We start from the raw sequence: 5,637 nt of genomic DNA on the forward strand, positions 1-5,637 counted from the left end.
AACCAAAATATATGCATGAAAAGAAAATTATCTTGCATCGTTTTACAAACTAACAGGAACCGCTGTATGGCGTTAAGTTAGGGCATTTACTTTATTGTTAGGGTCAATGGTTTTATTTAATTAGTCCCAAGGCCTCCCCCAACAATCCAAACTTCATAAGGGCACTTGAAAATGGGAAATGTAAGGGGCGGTGAAATCATAAAAGTGTCATCTGAACAAACAGAATATTCTTGACAGAAGGTTTACTGTTTTATTGACTTGGCTATGAGACAGTCGTTACAAATTGAGTAGATTAGATTTAATCGATAAATGGTGGATCACCTGTCGCAACACTTGTATATGCTTCAGAAATTGATAATGGTGCCTTTGCATAACAATATTGAGGTGTGGTGTCAATGGGGGAAACGATGACTATGAATTTATGCTGCAGGCAGGATTTATTTGAAAACCCTCAAAAGTTTTCTAATAATTACACAGATGTTGGGATTGGATTTAAACACTTTTATAAAGTTTACCTATTACAATTGAACTGATTCTGAGGGATATTCCATTTCCTTACAGATCATTTTTCTCTTATTACTTGCTCCATTTGCGTAATAATAAGATGAGGCTGACTAACTTCCCGCCTTACAGGCGGCACTGTCCTTCAAATTGGTCTGCTACTGGTTCCGCTGGTACACGGGGGGAATCCGGCCATTAACTATAATGTTAAAAGAATGAGTCTTAATTTTCCATCTGGTTGCATAGGGAGAAATGTCACACGGGCTGCAGTGAAATTATTGTTGTAATTATTACGGGAGCAAAGTGACGGCTGATGAATATACTACAATTCAGCTTGGCCTCAGCTTTGTATGCATCTTTTTGAGGAATTACAATATAATAGGATGCAGCGATCACCCTGAAATCAAATTAAACATTATGTTTCTAAATAGCCTTGAAGTGTCCTGCAGATCACCCTTTGCGGTGTTTTGCATTGTAATGTTACCCTCGCTCACCTCTTTGACTGACATTTACTTGTCAATTTGTGCCATTAAGTGCAGCCTTTAAGTGCAATGTTTTTACCTACACCTAAGATAGCGACAGACCGAGACAATTTAACAGGCAATTTAACTGACTGCGCGTTAGTGAAGCTGTCTGAGTACTGCTCTCTGCCAGTGCGCCATGGCATGATGGATGTAGGCAGTCTGGTCTACGTGAAACGACACACAAGACACAATCCCAAATGCTACTGAGCGCACGAGATACACAGCGATACACAGACACGCTGGCCCGCCATATTTCCCCCAATACAAACGCATATGGGCCCATCAAGCGCCAAACTCCTTTTCCATTAAGTCAACATCTTGCGCTGGCGGTTGGAACAGAGCGGGGCTGGAGTCAGGTCGTCCAAATCCGTCAGTAAGAGGAGGCAGAGGCGTTTGTCATCCTCCTCTCTGGGCACCATCCTCCTGGAAGAGGGAAGGGGCGACAGAGGGTGGTGCAGCCATGAAGCATCTGGCCCTGCTAGCTCCAGCTGCAGAGTGAGAGGGGGGACAGGAGCCGCGTGGCAACCCATGGGAGACCCTCGCTCGGCAGCCAAAACCGCCTCTGCGCCCTGTCTATGGGATGGAGGGCAGGGGAAACACATCAGACGGGCCACGGAACCAATGTGTGGGGCCTTGTGACCGTTCATCGCTGACATTTAGGTATTTTCAAGTGTGTGACAACACAAGTGTCCCATGAGGAACTGCAAACATTAAACAGCCGCCTTGTAATAGTCAACACAGCATCAATATTAACACACAGGGCCACTTTCCGTTGCCCAGGGAGCAATTGAGGGCCTTAGCTGCCTTGCACAAGGGTAACTCAATAGTGGCTGTCTGGGGAATAACCTGCAATTTAGTACTCCATTTAAATTCAAATCAGTATCAGTATGACCTGACAGTTTTCCAAGAGTAAAATGATCTGTGAAAAAAAAAACAGTCAGCCCTCTCCACCTCCATCTTGTGCCTTTAATTTGATTTTCAATAAACCACCGCATCTGAAGAAAAACAACCAATAGGAGACATATGGTGTGACTGACGAGTAGTCCATCATTTGCTGTGCACTCACGGGCAAACTCAAAGCTGGCACACCCCCACCAACCCCTGCCCCCCCTTGCTAACAGTTTTAACATGTCAAACTCCTCCTCCAAGCAGTCCTACAAAAGTAAATAGAGGTTAACACCATATTGTTAGTAAACAAGAAAGCTACAAAATTGTGTCCTCAGCTGTAACCAAATCTTTATTATTTCCAGTGCACCATTTCTGGTCCTATGGTCCTCATCACACACATTTCCAGTGAAGTTTAATGAGGGATGACCCTGAAATCACAGGTCACAGTGATGACACAAAGAGGCCTGGAGACAGAATCTAGCATCAGAACATAAATGATGAAAAGCCAACAGCGGACATTTAGCACCAGTCTCTGTAGCCTCAGAGGGCAGCTTGTCATAGGATCTAAACCTTATTCAGAGCCTGGGGTACGGCATTTAGTATTAGCACTTAACGTCCTAGCGTGTCCGAGGGCTTGTCCACTGATTGAAAGACGAGATCAAATTGGATGTTTGGAGGGGAGAGATGAGAAGTTCACAGAGGGCCAACACATGCGTTGTTCCTACTGTGAAGTGTGACCTTTACGGAGGGAAGATCTTGGGGGCCGAGCAGCCCCTTGCTCACTCATTTGTCCTGTGGGATTAATTAACCTCATTCTCCCAATAGGCCTCTGGGATTTGCATTTCAGATTGGATGAAGTCCTGCGGGGGGCAGGGGGGGCTTCATGCTCTTCCACTCTGATCACATCCAGGTGTAAGTTTTGAAACTCGTATTTGCCGTTGTGTTTTGCAGCTCGACCATGATCGTACAGGACGAGGGTGATAATGATGTAACGTGCGGAAAAAAAAAAGACTCAGGAACTGTGCGTGTGGTCCTTACCTTTCTCCAGGTGGAATTCTTCCATACATGTAACACAGACCTTTGTGAGGGCATTATTATGGTTAGTCGGACGAGCAAATGAAATTAACGACACGGACCGCGAGCATCTGTTTGATGTCAGTACTGATATGTCAAGTGGGACTGCCGTGCACCATTGTCAGGTTCGGCTATATAGATGCGCGTCCTTACAATGTGCTAAATGTCATATTCCCATAAGATACGGCGCAAATTCACCATTCTTCCCAAAAAGCGAAATTAATGTCAATCACAGCGGCGGAACGCCAGAGGCTGCCAGCTCACACGACAGGCGGCAGTCCCTGCAGTCTCGTCACGGCCGTCCCCAGACGCTTCGGCACAACAGCTCCAGCTAATCTTCTTTTCATGGTCTTCATTACGACCTGTCAGGACATAAATTGACAGTAAATGGCCACGTTTATGAACATGGCACTAAAACAGCTTCCTTAACTGTTGTGGCCCCTCGTGCAAATGTTAGCGTAATATACTGACCAGGGGAATCAATTAAGAGGAGACGTAAAAAACGATGCCCGCACACACAAACACACATGTCTTGACAAACGGGGGAAGGGGGGGGATCTCACAAAGCCACTTCCACCTTAATACAGCTCCTCAAACATTATGTCCGCTGTTGATGACCTCCTTTGAAGGCCTATTCAGACAGACACTTGCTCGCCGCATATTTGCAGCGTGAGTAATGACGGCAAGGGCCACGCTTCACGGAGCAGCGCGTCGACACACAAGCCTCGAGTCTGAGGCTCGGTGCGGACTTCGCCATATAACACAGTAATTACTAGATCAAATCTTCTCAAATTGAGCCAACGCTGTTCTGTGATCCCTCCTATACTAATCAGCACACCGAGGTATGGCCACAGGGCTATAAATTGCTGACTTAATTAAAACCAGGACCCCTCTGTCATCTAATTACAGGGAGAAAAGGTTATTGCTTCAATGCAATTTTCCAAATATGATTCCCTCACAGTTATTAAAGGCCTGGGTGTCATTTATTGTTTTAGATTTTTCAATATGGAAATGGCCCCAGTGACAGACGTAATGACTCGGGGAAAACGCTTCATCTCGATAGCGGCCTCAGCCCGGCCTGGCGCGGCCATTTGTCTGAGATAAGTGGAGCGAACAGGAACCGGGGGAAATGTCACGGGAGGCATCCCATGATTGCCTCCACTTTACAGTTGTCATTAAACAGAGCAAAGGTTTCTTTTCTCCTCCGTGGCAGCACTGAGAAGTTTATTAATCTATTCAGAATAGAGGGGGTGGTGAGTTATTAGAACTATGAAAAGTCAGAATGGTGGGGAGAGAGCAAATGGCGGAGGGGTAATTGTGTGATGAGAGACATATATTCGCTGTTATTGTTCAGTCAAATAAACATTCTTTGGCTGACCTCCCAAACCTGCAGGAAGAGAATGCTTCCAAAGAACATGCTGCCAATTTGTAGAGAAGAAGAAGCCTGGAATGAAAACACAAATGCTAAATAGGGTGGCTAAATAAAATACAGTTGTAGTAAATAAGATGTTCATGCATGGAAAGTACAGTAGAATCTTTGAATTAAATGCCATGGCATGATTTTTGTTTATTTCAAAATCTGACCAACACTTGTCACAAAATAAAAACTCACATGCGGATAAGTAGATAGACAAGCGATAATACCTTTATGCTTAGCCCATTCCGCAGGGTTGGGGACTCGAACACTAAATCTGAGGGGTACGAGCGCAGCGGCGGAGCCACTCGCCAAACGTCACTCCCTAATGTGATCCGTTCTTTTTTCAGTTCATATGACTTCAACCAGTAGGTGTCTACTGCACATTGAAGCTGGTGCCACCTCGCGGTAAAACAAAACGAAGAAGAAAATGACGTAACTTCCGGTTCATGAACGAGTCGTGAATTGCATTTCCCGTTCACCAACGAATGAATCTGTGAGTGAACGAATCAGTGAGTGAGTGATTCGCATTTCCAGTTCATCGCGAGAACGGATCAGTGAGGGAACGAGTTAATGGGTGAACTGCCTTCCCGTGCATCAAGTCAGTGAACGTGTTGCGTCTCCTGGCGTGAACGATGTAAGCCAGAATGTAGATTTACGGTTTGCCAAGGAAAGAAAGAACCACTCACTGAAACACCACTTCTTTTATGCGTGTTTTCTCCAAGCTAACGGCTAACTTTATTGCATGAAGGGATGCGCCGTTATGCAACAACGGGGAGATTATGCTTCTCTTTGGGTAATCTTGATTTTATAACACTTATAGTAGTTTTTAAATAACGTGTATGCATATATACGCCTCAATATTGTTATCCAATCTATCTACTGCAATTTCACATTAGATTGCTGGTTTGAAATTTACTTTTATTATTATTATTTTAATAAACATTAAAACCTGTTAAAACTTGTCTTGTGTTTTATTCCTTGTTTTTATTTTTTTGGGCATTAAAACAAAAATCTGACATTTGGTTAACTGTTTTACATGACGATATGTATGTGTTTTACGTTGTGTAACATGTGTTGGTGTCCCCCAAAATAAAGAGCAAGTAGTCAAATACACATTCTTGACACGTACAAAAAAATGCATAAAGTTATTAGGTACACTTGAAAATGGTGGTGTACCTAATGGAGTGTCCGTGTGACGTCACAGATCAACCAGCCAATCAGGAGGTGGGGGTG

This window comes from Syngnathus acus, chromosome 3, assembly GCF_901709675.1.
Source record: "Syngnathus acus chromosome 3, fSynAcu1.2, whole genome shotgun sequence".
In the NCBI taxonomy this organism is placed as follows: Eukaryota; Metazoa; Chordata; class Actinopteri; order Syngnathiformes; family Syngnathidae; genus Syngnathus; species Syngnathus acus.